This window comes from Pleurodeles waltl, chromosome 10, assembly GCF_031143425.1.
Source record: "Pleurodeles waltl isolate 20211129_DDA chromosome 10, aPleWal1.hap1.20221129, whole genome shotgun sequence".
In the NCBI taxonomy this organism is placed as follows: domain Eukaryota; kingdom Metazoa; phylum Chordata; class Amphibia; order Caudata; family Salamandridae; genus Pleurodeles; species Pleurodeles waltl.
The window spans coordinates 142,981,342-142,998,643 of NC_090449.1; positions in this window are offsets into that span (position 1 = coordinate 142,981,342).

Sequence of the window (17,302 nt, forward strand, 5' to 3'; positions counted from 1 at the left end):
ACACCAGACCCCAATGACGTCCCGGTGGAACTTTTTATAGCTAACATCCCCTTGTGGGGCCATCTATTGCCATTGGTCCTAGGAGCCTGTTGCAGGGAAGGCCTTTTGAAAACCTGGTGAGAGTCACGTATTGTCCCCATTTATAAGAAGGGAGATTGGCTCAATCCCTCCTGCTACTGGCCAATTTAAGTATTGGTTTCTTTGGTTAAAGTTGCAGGATGCATTATTTTTAATTGGCTACAAGAAAGGGGAGAATCAAATGGAACTCTATCAGATCTACAATATGGAATTCCGCACAGGCCTGGTGATGGTCAAGCAGGGACTTAATCTTAAACTTTTAACTTGGAAATATATCCAGTTGTAAGAAAACTGGTCTCTTTGCAGATGTCCCCCAACTTTTTGCTCCCACTTGGACCCCTAGATGTTGTTTTTTGTCTCTGACAGTACACTGTGACCTGCTAAACAGTATGTGTTCTCTCCCTAAATTATTTGTCAACATGGTAATTCCCTGATACAAAAGACTTTACCCCTTATATGCCCCTAGTAAATGGTACCCAGGGCATAGGATGTTAAGGGGTCCCCAGGGCTGCACCACTAGCTGTGCCACCCTAGATGACCCAAGCAAACTGCCTTCCACTGCACACTGCCAGAGTGGTGCAAACTGCCATGAGAGGCACAGTTCCATGCACTGCCTTACATATGTGTCAGACACCCCTAAGAAAGACCTCACCAGCCCAGATGGCAGGGTGCATTATATTTAAGGAGCAGGCATATAAGCATGAATGTATATGTCTCTATAGCTTCCTTTCTATTAAGGTACACTATAAGTGCAGGTCAGTCCATAGAATAACATGGGAATTAAGCCTGAGCAGACCCAGGCTGCTAGTTCCAATATGGTATGGCTTAGACATGTTGAGTTTGGTGTTAAACTATATGTTTTCTCTCCCCCAACACAAATCTAGTGTCGCAGGATGGCTGACATGGGCCCAGAGGGCACATTAGAGGTTGACCATCTGTTTGCCACATTTCTTTGTTTTCTGGTGATCAGCTGTGCTTCTGCCACCAAGACAGGTTTCTGACCTCCTGCCAGGCAGTCTGGGTGCTCCCAGAAATCAGAAACAAAGGCTGAGGCAGGAAGGAGGTCACACCACTTGCCCCCCAGCTGAGCTAGTTAATAGAGCCATCAGGGTGGTGAGCTTCAATGGCTTCACTGCCCTGACAGCCATCCGTGCTGTCCCCCAGTGGAGGAAACAGCTCTCCCCTTCCCCAGGCACATTTTCTCATGGACATGTGGGAAATTAGCTATGCAGGTCAGTGCACACCCTCAGTAGGCTGACCACACCTTTAGGGTGAGCAGCTGGGTCTGTGATTTTTACTATCTTAGAAGTGGCAGAATAGAGGGTTCTGGGTAGCTAAAGATGACCTATCCCATCAAATGTGGTCACCTCAGGGGCAGATTAGCTGGAGGAGCTAGCTGCCCATTGGCCACTAGTCTCCACATGCCTAACTCTCTAAATCCAGGGCACTGATTAGACCTGAACCTCAGTTCTGAACGGCCAACTTCAAAGAAGCACAAGGAGAAGCTCTGCATCACTGACACCGGACTGCCCACTGCACCAAGGCAAAAGAGCAATTCTCTGTCCCTGAGGCAACAGACTTGGAACTATGTGATCGACTCTTGTCCTTGGCTCAAACTCATCACTCTCACCCAGAGGGACACTTGTGGAAGCCAGTAGCATCCTTAGATTCCTGTGGCTTGGTGGCAACAGCCCCCTGCAAACTGCAGGTAAAAAGATGCTCTGGAACCAAAGAATTGGCTGTCATCGGGCCCGCTAAGAGATCAACTGGATCCAAGTTGGTGAAGTGCACTGTGAGAGTAAGAGTCCAGCCTTCCACAAAGTTACAGGCAGACTCCTCTGGATCTCCAGACGTCTCCAGAGCATTTTGTTGTGCTTACAGCTACCAAGCAGAGGCGGCTGCTCCGCAGTGTTGGAGGGGCGTCACCCCCCCTGGCTGAGCCAGCAGATGAAAAATAAATGATAGCTTGCTACCGTTTTATTTTTCATAATTTTTCATCTGCTGGCTCAGGTAGCAGAGTGCACAGGGATGGGCAGGGCTTGGCCAGCGGAGATCGGAGGGGGGAGGAGGGGAGGGTGCACTAAGTGCACATGTGTGTTTGGTCGGCTGTCTGAGGCCGGCCAGACACACATGTGCACTTAAGTTTCTCCAGCCTGGCTATATACACAGCCAGGCTGGAGAAACAGCATAGACCCCAGGCTTGTGTCTGAGTGGCAGTCTCAGCCACTCAGACCAATCCGGACACTGCTTTCATGCTATATTGAGCCTTCAAGCAGCACCAGGATTACTTGGGAGCTTGTGCTGGCAACCCAGCAAATGCTGAGACACCACAAGAGGAGCGAGGTGGCTGGATGTGGCGGGAGTCAGGCGGCGCAACAGAAACGGTAAGTGTTTGTTTTTTTTAAAACCTTGTTTCACCCGTTGTCCCAGGTCGTCCCCCTGCCGCCTCCCCTTGACAAATGTGGCAGCCGCAACTACTACCAAGGCTTGTTGGTCACTAGCCCAGTAACTGACCCCTTAACTTGGTGCTGTGGCAGGAGGGCACTTCCCAGCACTTGTGATCAACACCAGCAACGACCCCAGAGCTGAGATTTTGCATCGCCTTTGTCGCAGCACCATATACACAGTAAAATCAACACCAGCGCGAGTCCCGTTCAGCACCACGGACAGCCTGGACAACTTTGCACCCGGACCCCACGGACCAGGCAAAAGTGAACTGACTGCTGTGGCCTAGTCCAGGGACCCATACAACCCTAAACCTGCAAGGGTTCCCGGCAACTCGACCTCCCAAGTGGTCGTTTGGCACCAGTGGCTTTCTGCCTTTGACTTCAATGCGAGTCACGTTCAGCACCACAGACAGCCAGGACAACACTGCACCCGGACATCATGGCCAGGTAAAACTTGTTTTGGTGTCTAAATTAAGATAAAAATAAGCTCTAAATTGGTGTTGTACTTCTTTAGAATCATGTAAATTCCTTATTGTCCATGTTGGTGCTGTGAAATGTTTAACACATGTTCTTCTAAGTAAACCCTGACTGCTCGTTGCCACATTACCAAGACTGAGCTAAGGATTTAATAGAGTGAATCCAAGGGCCATCTTTGGGGTATTGTGAGAGTATTACATGGTGAGGACTACACCACCCCCCCCCCCCCTCTCCCCACACACACATAATACTGCAGTTTCCTACACCAGGTTAAATCTGTCTGTTTGTTGTGAGCTGTTGTAGAGTTATCATCGCCCTTTGACTGTGTTGAGTACGATACTGTGGGCCATCATAATAGACCCCAGAGCTGATCCACTCATAGTACAGTTTCTTAGGCAGCTATACTTGGGGAACAGGACCGGGATACGGTGTCTCCTCTCTGTAGCCAATAGTAGCTCCTCTTATTTATTCCACGCTGAGCTAGGGTCACCCCTATTAATAGACACAGCGAAGATTCAGTCAAGTTTGCTTTTGCATAAGATAAGGTCACCTGAGCACACTGCCCTTATTCGTGAGATTATTAGGGGCTGCCTCAAATCCCTTTCTCTCTTCAAATGCTATGGTTGAAATATATTAAAAACTGTGTGGGTGATCTGGGGCATCCAGAATTTTTTGATCAACCCAAAACCCTAGAACGTATTAGTAGAAAGAAACTTAAAGCAGATTGTATGTCACTACTCACGGAATTGAGATTGTCTACCAAGCCGTTGAAGCCTAGCGTAATTAAAAACCAATTGACGCTGGTTACATATGATATGCAACCTTATTTAAAATTGGTCCACAATGGCCAACACAGGTTTGTGTAACCCATCTCAGGCTGAATATTTGCAATTGACTGACTAGTTTTCCTAAGATAAACTACTGGTCGTCAAACCTAGCTAATTGTCCCTCTTATAATGTGTCGACACAGAGCACAATACACGTGGTTTTATTTTGTATATTCTATAACGTTCAGAGAAAGCGCTTGATTTTGCCATTACTGAGGTCCCAAGGCTCTGTACAATGAAGACCTGCATACTTGTTCGTACAATCTTTACCTACTGTCTACATTTGTAATATTATGTCAAGTTTTTTATGGGCTGTTTTCAAGTGTAGAAAGCCCCTGGTAGCCTGAAAATTAATTTGTCATGTAGTCCTCATTTTGTTTTCTCTGTTGCACGTGATGTTTTTTTGTGAATGTTTTGAATGTTTTGTACTATGTCCTTTTATGATTTTTAAACGAAATCGAATAAAGCTTATTTTAACTTTCACTGGAAGTGTAGACATCGCCTTACAACCCCCATAATGCATTGCAATTACTGGCACTGAAATGTATGAATGGCAAGTATAGTAATTATTTGTGGAGACTATTGACACCCATTGCACATTACAATAATGCAGTTTTTAAATTATGTTGGGGATGTCAGCAGTGAAGAGGTGGAGGGGGATTTGGGCCTTTGAAGTACTCACCTAAAAGTCAAGTCATTTTTGGGTGATAGGTCTCCGTAGTATGTGGTACCTTCTGATTCTTATGATAACAGAACCATGTGTTGCTCCAGGGAAGTGGGTACAAAATTGTTTGAACACGAGGCCCCCGCACACTCCTTCCGGACACTGAAGGGGCGCGGCCTTTTGCAATGTCTGTATACTTGTTCGGTTGCCCTTTGTGGCTTTAGGGCTATGTAGGTGCAATCAAAGACCCCCGTCTCTTCTAACAAGCCCCCGCCCCCCAAACTCCAATGAAATTAAACATTTTAAAAAAAATCTAAAAGTTCAGTCAAGTTGATGCTGCTCCTTGCGTGATCGGAAAGTTATTGGCGGATTTACAATCTGCGCAGTGATTTAGCCGAGACCACAGAAGAGTGACAGCTGCCCCGGAAATTGGCCCCGAGCCTTTGGGACTTCCTGGAAACCGCTTTCATTCGCAGTTTGTCTCTTCTCATTTCATGGTTGGTGCTTTATCGCGCTTTACGTGAACAAACTCCGCTCTCCCTATTAGGCCCAGCTGAGGTACTCAAACCATACCTTGCTGTTTTTCACAGCCATGCCTGATGGATGTGTTGAGAGCCACGTGACGCAGAGAACCCATTACTTTCTTCGAAATGCTGCTCTGTTGAGGCAAAAGCAGCTCCCATGCTCCGTTACCCACAGTGCCACGCGATGATATTGAAAAATATCAGAGAAATATATAAATCTTACCCCCTGACTGGCTCGTGTGTGGGCGTGGAGAATTGTTTCATACTGCACCCCTCCAAGGCACTTGAAGGCAGAATGAAATTATGCGGTATTTTAATCTTATATACAGCGAATTCCTGGCGCAATCCATCAGATAATGGCTTTGAGGTAAGCAGATTTACATGCATGTGCCCAAGATCACATGTTGACATGATCAGATCAATAGGGTAAATCGGGATTAAAGCTTAGTTCTCCTGGCTCCACTGGCGAAAATTAAGCCACAAGCGACCTGATGTGCTGTTTCCATTTACAAACAAGTGATGTGCAATTTGCACACTGCCTGGTCTGCCAATGCAGTTTGTGATGACACCTATGCTCTGATAGCTGTCTTCGCAAACTGTATATTGCAGGGGGTTGCAAAATGGCCTTCCTAATGAATATTAATTGGATCACGACAACTTAGAACCTACAATAGTCTATAAATGCAAGGACTGAGGCATGCAAGGGACCTCAGACCTCCGTTCCTGCATTTGTATTCCCAAACTAAAAATATATGTCCATTAAATGGACTGTTGCGGTTTAAAAAAAAGAAAAGGACTACTATCTGCTCCCCCAGGTCCTCCCTCATGTTCATCAAAGTGGAAGATGTCCTATGGGGCTCGCCCTCTAATCAGTGACATGCAACAATAATAGTGGTTACCGCCATTGACACATTCCCCTCCGAATCGCAGAAAGGAGGGGGGGCAGTTCTTTCACTTTCCTTCCTATTGGTAATTCGGACAGCGTCACAAAAGCCCGTTAACGACTCAGATAGTCATTTCTGACTTGTAGAGGGGTTTCCTAAATTGAGAAAGTATTTTGCAGTCACAAGGTATGTGATTTTGGGAATCGCAAGATTTGAGACCACAAAATAGCTAATTACGGATGCGGGATTAAAAGCCCTGATTTTACTCGATGCAAAAATGCTGTGTTCTTTCACCCCTTTCCCGGCTCACCTTTACTACCTGCACAGAGCAGGTGATAAATGCAGTGCTTAATTTAAGCCGATGCGGGGCTCTTTATTGTCAACAAGGGGGTTTATAACAGCTCTTTTAACAGCCTGCCACATGGTGGCGCTGTTTGCTAATTGTGTGATGAGCACACCAAGTTATCTAATAGTTAAATATACTTTCAAATCACTAATACCTGCCACCCAAAGCTATAAGGATAGCTCGAGCGGCATGTATAAGTCATTTAAATGTATGTTTTAAGTCTGAATTGTCACACTTGTACGAGTGTGATGGGTAGTTATGTTGGTACGTTTATTGGGAGTGCTGGCAGGGGCAAAGGGTACTGCAAGCTGCACTGGCCTCCTGACAAGGGCTCTGGCACTTATCTTTTTCACAAATTAAGCACTGGAGAAATGTGAGCAGAACATTTTCTGAAATCAGAAAAATATAAGGAAAAGAACCCGAGTACCTTGTTAGGTTGTTCCCTATTCTGAGTGCCTTTTCTCTTAACAGGCAGATTTAGGGGTTGGGAAATAAGAGGTGTCGATTTCGTCCTGATACCTCCCCTTCCTAATTCGTGCAACTTGGGAAATGGGCTTCAGCAGTATACATATTACCAACCTCAGAAGGATGAAAGACTGAGCGGACCTACCAGGGTTTCAACCTGTGATTGCAGGAGGCATAGAGATGTCAAAAGCAAACACTGAGTGCACCATTTTACCAGCACATGGGGTCCCTTAAGGTAACAAAACGAGGTCATAGAGATTCAGGGTAGCACTTCAAAAACCTATATGGGAAATTACTTCGCAAACTCGCTTGATCTACCTTCTTTGAAAATTGCACCACAAATACTTGTGCTGATATAAAAAAACATGGATCACCGGCACATGAGATTTAGTAAAGAAAAGCTATCAAAATGGAATCACCGAACGGGATGAAAGTCAATTTAATAAACATTGAATACTTCTGCAGCTTCTTTCCAATAACAGCTCTTTGCAGCAAAAGTAAATCCTTAAAAACTCTATTTTTCCCTCTCAAACGTGAGAGGAAAATGAAACTACCGAGGGGCTGTGGGACAGAATACAAATGCAAAGTGTTAGTCTTCTTTAGATTATAGCTAGGGCCATTGGAATTATGCGATTTTGCGGTTGTGACGTTTTCCTCATAATCATGGATTTTGCCATTTGCCACATAATCCATCATGTGCAATATAACCTGCGTATTTGGAAAAAAATGTTTTAGGTCAAATGGATCAAAAGTTACTAAAAATACAGCGACACATATTGCTGCACAGTGAAAAGCCCATCGTAAAGGTTGACTGGTCTCCTTTCCTTTGCCTATTGCTACACTTGGCTGTTAACTCGTACTAATAAGGTGAAACCTTTGGCCAGACGAGGTATTCTGTGTACAAATTGCACAATAAAGAAGTAATACAATATGCCGCTTCTGTACCTGTGGTTTTCCTGTTTTCCCACAAGAGAGAAGGTCACTGGGCTGCCACCTTGGCTGTGCCGTGTCTGTGCGTGAGGGAAAGCTTGCACTGTGACCTAACACTGCTGTACCCTCTCTTTCTGTGCCAGGGTAGCTTGCACCAGTGGCGTCTCCTCCGTATAGGCGGAGGAGCGCCCCCCCCCCCCTGCCCGCAGCTGCAAACCCTTTTAAACAAAATGATTATCAACTATGTTTATTATAGTTTTGTTTAAACGGGGGCAGGGCCACGGGGTGACGTGCACTCGGGGAGTGCTCAGCACTCCCCCTGAGAGCGCATGTGTGTTTGGCCGGCCGTCTTGGGCGGGCCAAACACACATGCGCTGTAGGCTGTCTCCGGCCGGCAACTGTGTTGCCAGGCTGGAGAAGGCCTGCACAGGCTCCCAGTCTGTCTGGGAGGACCCAGCCAGGACGCTCTGAGCCAATCGTGACGCTGCTTTGGGCAGCATTAGGATTGGCCACAGGGCAGGCTGGGAGCCTGTTCATGTGCAGCCATAAAGGAAGAAGAGCGGAGAGGTGCGGGACCGTGCCGGAAAAAGGTAAGTGTTATTTTTATTAAAAAGAAAAAAGTAATTCAGTTTTAGGTGTGTCCCCCCTGCGCTTCCTCCCAGCCCCGCCCCTTCCGTGGCCACAAGCCGCTACTGGCTCGCACTGAGGCCTGGTGTAGGTAATGGTATTGGGGGCTTTACTACCATGTGGGATAACAATCTATGGTAAATCCTTTTTTCGGAAATGTATAAGAAAAAAACACATTAATCCAAGGTACCAAAGATTAGAGCGCTGTCTTTTTACATGGTATTTCAATGGGATGTTCTAGTTTTCCAATACAAGCCAATTACTTTAAACAGCCTTCAACTGTATACTATTTGCACATTGTTGTTGGAAACAAAGAAAACCTGCTTACAGATGAACCATAATTAACTACAGCATTGTTAAGTATACGTCTCCTTTTGCAAATGGGCACATCATTTTGTCCTTTGAACTAACTAATGACGGGGAAGTTCCGAGTAAACTGCTAAGTGAGGACTGCTTTGGGCAGCACAGACGTAAGTAAAACATTAGTGGCAGACTTAGTGAAAGAGCACAATATTCTATATCTGGCTAAATTCAGAGGACACCCGACTGAAAACTGCTTTTGGTGACCAGAGCTACAGGTATGTGACTGCATATAAGTACTGATTGTAGGAAAGTACCATCTAGCCTGGCATGTTACCCCCATATTTCACTGTATATATGTTGTTTTAGTCTACGTGACAATGGGACCCTGCCAGGCAGGGCCCCAGTGCTCGTAAGTGTGTGCCCTGTATGTGTTCCCTGTGTGATGCCTAACTGTCTCACTGAGGCTCTGCTAACCAGAACCTCAGTGGTTATGCTCTCTCTGCTTTCCAAATTGTCACTAACAGGCTAGTGACCAATTTCACCAATTCACATTGGCATACTGGAACACCCTTATAATTCCCTAGTATATGGTACTGAGGTACCCAGGGTATTGGGGTTCCAGGAGATCCCTATGGGCTGCAGCATTTCTTTTGCCACCCATAGGGAGCTCTGACAATTCTTACACAGGCCTGCCACTGCAGCCTGAGTGAAATAACGTCCACGTTATTTCACAGCCATTTACCACTGCACATAAGTAACTTATAAGTCACCTATATGTCTAACCTTCACTTAGTGAAGGTTGGGTGCAAAGTTACTTAGTGTGTGGGCACCCTGACACTAGCCAAGGTGCCCCCACATCGTTCAGGGCAAATTCCCCAGACTTTGTGAGTGCAGGGACACCATTACACACGTGCACTATACATAGGTCACTACCTATGTATAGCGTCACAATGGTAACTCCGAACATGGCCATGTAACATGTCTAAGATCATGGAATTGTCACCCCAATACCATTCTGGTATTGGGGTGACAATTCCATGATCCCCCGGGTCTCTAGCACAGAACCCGGGTAATGCCAAACTGCATTTCCGGAGTCTCCACTGCAGCTGCTGCCAACCCCTCAGACAGGTTTCTGCACTCCTGGGGTCCAGGCAGCCCTGGCCCAGGAAGGCAGAACAAAGGATTTCCTCTGAGAGAGGGAGTTACACCCTCTCCCTTTGGAAATAGGTGTGAAGGGCTGGGGAGGAGTAGCCTCCCCCAGCCTCTGGAAATGCTTTGATGGGCACAGATGGTGCCCATCTCTGCATAAGCCAGTCTAAACCGGTTCACGGAATCCCCAGCCCTGCTCTGGCGCAAAACTGGACAAAGGAAAGGGGAGTGACCACTCCCCTGACCAGTACCTCCCAGGGGAGGTGCCCTGAGCTCCTCCAGTGTGTCCCAGACCTCTGCCATTTTGGAAACAGAGGTGTTGGGGGCACACTGGACTGCTCTGAGTGGCCATTGCCAGAAGGTGACGTCAAAGGCTCCTTCTGATAGGCTCTGACCTCTCTTGGTAGCCAATCCTCCTTCCTTAGTAGCCAAACCTCCTTATCTGGCTATTTAGGGTCTCTGCTTTGGGGAATTCTTCAGATAACGAATGCAAGAGCTCACCAGAGTTCCTCTGCATCTCCCTCTTCACCTTCTACCAAGGGTCGACCGCTGACTGCTCCAGGACGCCTGCAAAACCGCAACAAAGTAGCAAGACGACTACCAGCAACATTGTAGCGCATAATCCTGTCGGCTTTCTCGACTGTTTCCAGGTGGTGCATGCTCTGGGGGTAGCCTGCCTTCACCCTGCACCAGAAGCACCGAAGAAATCTCCAGTGGCTCGACGGAATCTTTCCCCTGCTAACGCAGGCACCAAAAGACTGCATCACTGATCCTCTGGGTCCCCTCTCATCCTGACGAGCGTGGTCCCTGGAACACAGCAACTCTGTCCAAGTGACTCCCACAGTCCAGTGACTTTTCAGTCCAAGTTTGGTGGAGGTAAGTCCTTGCCTTCCCACGCTAAACTGCAAAGCTGTGTACCGCGTGATTTGCAGCTGCTCCGGCTCCTGTGCACTCTTCCAGGATTTCCTTCGTGCACAGCCAAGCCTGGGTCCCCAGCACTCCGTCCTGCAGTGCACAACCTTCTGAGTTGTCCTCCGATGTCATGGGACCCCCTTTTTGTAACTTTGCGTGGACTCTGGTTCACTCTTCTTCTAAGTGCCTGTTGGGGTACTTCTGCGGGTGCTGCCTGCTTCTGTGAGGGCTCTCTGAGTTGCTGAGCGCCCTCTCTGTCTCCTCCTCTAAAAGGCGACATCCTGTTCCTTCCTGGTCCTCAGCAGCACCCAAAAACCTCTACCACAACCCTTGCAGCTAGCAAGGCTTCTTTACAGTCTTTCTGAGTGGGAACACCTCTGCAAGCTTCATCGCAACGTGGGACATCTGTCTTCCAAAGGAGAAGTTCCTAGTTCTCTTCTTTCTTGCAGAACTCCAAGCTTCTTCCAACTGGAGGCAGCTTCCTTGCACCTTCATCCGTGGTTCCTGGGCTCCTGCCTCCCCTGGACACGGTCGCGATTATTGGACTTGGTCCCCTTGCCTTGCAGGTCCTCAGGTCCGGAAATCCATTGTCAGTGCACTGCTGGTGTTTGTTCTTCCTGCAGAATCCCCCTATCACGACTATTGTGTTCTCTGGGGATTGTAGGTGCACTTTACTCCTACTTTTCAGGGTCTTGTGGTGGGGTATTTTTTTTAACCCTCACTGTTTTCTTACAGCCCCAGCGACCCTCTACAAGCTCACATAGGTCTGGGGTCCATTCGTGGTTCGCATTCCACTTTTGGAGTATATGGTTTGTGTTGCCCCTATACCTATGTTCTCCTATTGCAACCTATGGTAATTCTACACTGTTTGCATTACTTTTCTTGCTCTTACGTACCTAATTTTGGTTTGTGTACATATAACTTTTGTATAGTACTTACCTTCTTTGATTAACATATTTTATTGTTTTGGAGAAAAAATAAAAAAGCAACAAGGAAATAAAAAGAAGGTTAAGAACAAAGAACAATGATATGTCAAGCAGAGAGCATTTACAATTCCATATGACATTGCAGTAGAAATTAAGGACATTAGTGAATTCTAAGCAGATACCATGTGGGGAATAAAAGTCTAGACCTGTGGAGTGGACCATTGCCTTATTTCCAGTACGGCCATCCTGGCCAGACTCTCATCCTTTATGATGGCAGCAAGTCTATCCATCTTCCCCATATCTTTTAAAATTTCCTAGGGCACCCTCTAGAGTCGTAGACCACTTTTTCTTGGGTCGCGCACCAGTCTACCCCTTTCTTCCATTTTCGGAGCTTTGGGCCCTCGGGGGAGATCCAGGCTGCTGCCATATCCCTCTTGGCTATCAACAGGGCTGTGGCCACCAGAGCCCGATGGGCCCGTGTTCCTCTCATGTCCTCCATCACTCCCAGTAGGACCAGTTTGGCAGATCTTTGTATTTCACAACTCAAGACTTTCCCCAGCACTCGGAGCACCAAGTCCCAGTAGGACAGAATAACTCGACATGACCAAACCATGTGGAAAAAATCCGCAGGTTCGATCAAGCATCGTGGGCATTGGGCCGAGGGTCTCAGACCTGCGCGGTATAGCCTAGCAGGAGATAGATATGCACTATGTAAGTAATAGAATTACACTGTGCGGAGCTTGGCCGACACTGCTAAAGACCTGGGTGTCATCAGGGCTTCTTTCCATTCTGTGTCTTCTAGAGCGCCCAGCCATATCTCCCATCTGGATCTAGTGAGGTTCAGGTCCCCAGGAGCATTGTTGATCAGCGTTTTATAAATTTGGGAAACACCTTTCCCTCCCAAATTTCCCATGAGTAACTTGGCTTCTAGCGGGTTAAACTCTGGTAAAGAGCCTACTGCCGGTATGTGGGTTCTTAAAGCATATCTGAGTTGGAGATATCGGAAGAATTGTGTTTGGGCTAGCTGAAAGTCCCTCCTTAAGTCTTGGAAAGATTTCATGGAATCCCCTGCCCACACGTCTCCCACCAGGGAGATGCCCACCAGATCCCACTCCCCAAATCCTTCCAGAGCTGCAGTTGCGCTTAGCCATTTCCCTCACCATAGTGGTGTTTGGTGTGTGACAGTGGCGTTCCAGTGGGTGTATCTCAGGGCAGCACGCCATGCCTGAAAAATCACTTTGGTAACTTCTCCCATTCCTCGGGGTAGGGGATTCCCATACATTATGTCTAGAAGGCGAGGGAACCCCAGGAGTTCCAATTCCACCCGGTAAGCTGTGTCTCCCCATCCCCGTTAAACCAGTCATGTATCACTATTAGTTGGGAGGCTAAATAATAAAGGTAGGGGTCGGAGGCACCCAGGCCTCCATCGTAAACCCCTCTTCGGCAGTGATGGGCCGCTACACGGTGTCTGGTACCCTTCCAGAGGAACAACCCCGTGGCTCTTTCAAGGGCTTTGAACCACGAGCGGGGGATGAGTAAAGGGAAATTTTGAAAGGTGTAGAGGAGCCTCGGCAGAATCATCATCTTGTACAGAGTCACTCAGCCCATTACGTTTAACGGTAGAGTCTGCCATTTCTGAAGATCAGCTTTTATGCGTGACAACAAGGGAGTCAAGTTCTTTGCCCATGTCAGTTCCGGCAGCAGTGACACCCAGATACCCTGATATTTAAAGCTTAGTCTGCACAGTGGTATCTGTTCCTGCCAATCGAAGCAGTCTCGAGTACTTACCTTCTTACTGAGGGTACTCACTGAGATACTTTTGGCATATTGTCATAAAAATAAAGTACCTTTATTTTTAGTAACTCTGTGTATTGTGTTTTCTTATGATATTGTGTATATGATATAAGTGGTATAGTAGGAGCTTTGCATGTCTCCTAGTTCAGCCTAAGCTGCTTTGCCATAGCTACCTTCTATCAGTCTAAGCTGCTAGAAACACCTCTTCTACACTAATAAGGGATAACTGGACCTGGCACAAGGTGTAAGTACCTCTGGTACCCACTACAAGCCAGGCCAGCCTCCTACACTGATTGCCCCAAATAAGAATCCTATTGAAAGAAAACTTGCTCAAGGGTTTAGGAGGTTAAGTAGGGGGGAACTGGAGAGTAGGAACCCTAAATTTACTTAGGGCATCTCAGAAAAATGAAATAACTAAGGTGGTCATTACAACCCTGGCGTTCGGTGACCGCTAGGGTTAAAGTGGCGTTCGTACCGCCAACAGGCTGGCGGTACGAAAACCCATATTATGACCGCGGCGGTACTGCTGGGGCTGGCGGTATTCCGCCATTTTAGCCCCGGCGGTGATAATCCACCAGGGCAGCGCTGCAAGCAGCGCTGCCCTGGGGATTATGACTCCCCTACCGCCAGCCTGTTTCTGGCGGTTTGCACCACCAGGAAGAGGCTGGTGGTAAGGGGACTCAGGGGGCCCCTGCACTGCCCATGCACTTGGCATGGGCAGTGCAGGGGCCCCCAGGCAGAGCCCCATCACGCATTTCACTGCCCGAATTTCAGGCAGTGAAATGCGCGGCGGGTGCTACTGCACCCGCTGCACATCAGCATTGCCGCCGGCTCAATTACGAGCCGTGGCAATGTTGATGTGACTTTTCCCCTGGGCCAGCGGACGGTAACTCTGTTAAAATACGGAGCCAGCCATACCGCCAGCACTGGCGGTATTCTGGCTCCCGCAACCTCGGCGGTCTGCAAAGCAGACCGCCGAGATTGTAATGACCCCCTAAGTGTCATTTGTATACTTTGCTAAATTGTTGGCAAAGTTGGACTTTTTTGCATCAATGGAGAGAGACATTATCAATCTTAGAACAAAAGACGAAAAAACTATTTTCACATGTAACTTTTGAATGTATCTAGAATTTGAAAGGCACAAGTACATAGATCCAAGTTTGTCAAAGCTGTGTTCTATTTATTTTTTCAGTTAGGACGTTTGCTTGGGGTATTGATGATGAAAATGACTATACACCACTCATCATATTACTATACTGTTAAAATGCATTAAAAAGTAATATTTAGGAAATACTACTCAGCTCCTAATCTTAGTGGAAGACAGAGGGCCTGATTCACAAAGGTAAACTTAGACCAAATGTTTAACCCCTACGGTGCCTTGGACGAGGTGATCTCGTCTAAGGCACCGGTTCCCGGGTGCCTTGGATGAGATCACCTCGTCCTGCACCTGGGAACCGGGGGGAGCGCTAGCGCTCCCCATGTGCCCTCCACCCACACCCCCGGTCGTGGATGGAAGGGGAATCCCTTCCCCTTCCACCCCCGCCCCCCCACCCTTGCCTGTGACGTCAGCGCGCATCGCGCCCTGATTGTCACAGAGGCCTCCTCCTTCGGGCTGGAAGCTCAGCTTCCAGCGCGCTCAGAAGAGAAATGCAAAGCATTTTTCTTCCGATCACGTGGAGGAGGCCCGGAGAGGCTTCAAAGGGAAGGAAATGTATTTCCTTCCCTTTGAAGTCTCTCTGAGCGTTTCAAAAGATGGATTATAAAGCAATCCCGCTTTTGAAACGTCCACTAGACACCAGGGATTTTATTTTGATTTGGAAACTGGCATGAGGGAGCGACCCCTTGGGCAAGGGTCGCTCCCAGGGGGGGCATTTTTTTTAAGGCCTTTTCTGCCCTCTCGGGGGCAGATCGCCCTATTATTAGGCCGATCTGCCCCCAGGGGGGGCAGAAACTTCTATGCACCAGGGATAATTTTTTATTTAAAACATTTTTTTTTTAGAGGTGGGAGCGACCCCTTAGGCAAGGGTCGCTCCCCTAGGGGGCAAATTACATTTAGGCCATTTCTGCCCCCGGCCTATTTTTATGAGGCCAATCTGCCCCCAAGGGGGACAGAAACCACTAGACACCAGGGAGTTTTTTTTTTCTTTGTGAATTTCACGCAAGGGCAGCGACCCCTTAGGCAAGGGTCGTTCCCCTGGGGGGCAAATTTATTTTAGGCCATTTCTTCCCCCCTGGGGGCAGATCAGCCTATTTTAATGAGGCCGATCTGCCCCCAAGGGGGGCAGAAACTACTAGGCACCGGGGATTTTTTTGTTGTTGTTGTTTTACAGATGGTGAGCGACCCATTAGGCAAGGGTCGCTCCCCTGGGGGGCAAATTGTATCTAGACCATTTCTGCCCCCCTTGGGGGCAGATCGGCCGATTTTAGGTCAATCTGTCCCCAAGGGGGGCAGAAACCACTAGGCACCGGGGATTTTTTTTTTGCGCCAATGTCACGCAAGGGGAGCGACTCCGTAGGCAAGGGTCGCTCCCGGGTGGGGTTTGGGGGGATGGGGGGCACATTTATTTTAGGCCATTTCTGCCCCCCCTGGGGGCAGATCAGCCTATTGTTATTAGGCCGATCGGCCCCCAGGGGGGACAGAAACCTCTCGGCGCTAGGGCAAATTTTTTTGGGGTGTTTTTTTTTTGTTTGTTTTAGAGATGGGGAGCGACCCATTAGGCAAGGGTCGCTCCCCTGGGGTGCAGATCGTATTTAGACCATTTGGGCAGATCGGCCGATTTTAGGTCAATCTGCCCCCAACGGGGGCAGAAACCACTAGGCACCGGGGATTTTTGTTTTGCGCCAATGTCACGCAAGGGGAGCGACTCTGTAGGCAAGGGTCGCTCCCGGGTGGGGTTTGGGGGGATGGGGGGCACATTTATTTTAGGCCATTTCTGCCCCCCCTGGGGGCAGATCAGCCTATTGTTATTAGGCCGATCGGCCCCCAGGGGGGCAGAAACCTCTAGGCGCCAGGGCATATTTTTTTTGTGTGTTTTTTTTTTGTTTGTTTGTTTTTTTAGAGATGGGAGCGACCCATTAGGCATGGGTTGCTCCCCTGGGGGGCAAATTGTATTTAGACCATTTCTGGCCAAAATCTACAGGTAGGCACTTTGCAAAAAACACCTCTGTTTTCTGTCAAAAAATGGGATGTGTCCACGTTGTGTTTTGGGGCATTTCCTGTTGCGGGCGCTAGGCCTACCCACACAAGTGAGGTATCATTTTTTATCGGGAGACTTGGGGGAACATAGAATAGCAAAACAAATGTTATTGCCCCTTGTCTTTCTCTACATTTTTTCCTTCCAAATATAAGAGAGTGTGTAAAAAAGACGTCTATTTGAGAAATGCCTTGTAATTGACATGCTAGTATGGGCACCCCAGAATTCAGAGATGTGCAAATAACCACTGCTCCTCAACACCTTATCTTGTGCCCATTTTGGAAAAACAAAGGTTTTCTTGATAGCTATTTTTCATTCTTTATATTTCAGCAAATGAATTGCTGTATACCCGGTATAGAATGAAAACCCACTGCAGGGTGCAGCTCATTTATTGGCTCTGGGTACCTAGGGTTCTTGATGAACCTACAAGCCCTATATATCACCACAACCATAAGAGTCCAGCAGACGTAACGTATATTGCTTTAAAAAATCTGAAATTCCAGGAAAAAGTTACAGAGTAAAACGTAGAGAAAAATTGCAGTTTTTTTCACCTCAATTTCAATATTTTCTTTTTTCAGTTGTTATTTTCTGTAGGAAACCCTTGTAGGATCTACATAAATTACCCCTTGCTGAATTCAAAATTTCCTTTACTTTTCAGAAATGTTTAGGTTTCTGGGATCCAGCATTGGTTTTACGCCTATTTCTGTCACTGACTGGAAGGAGGCTGAAAGCACAAAAATTGTAAAAATGGGGTA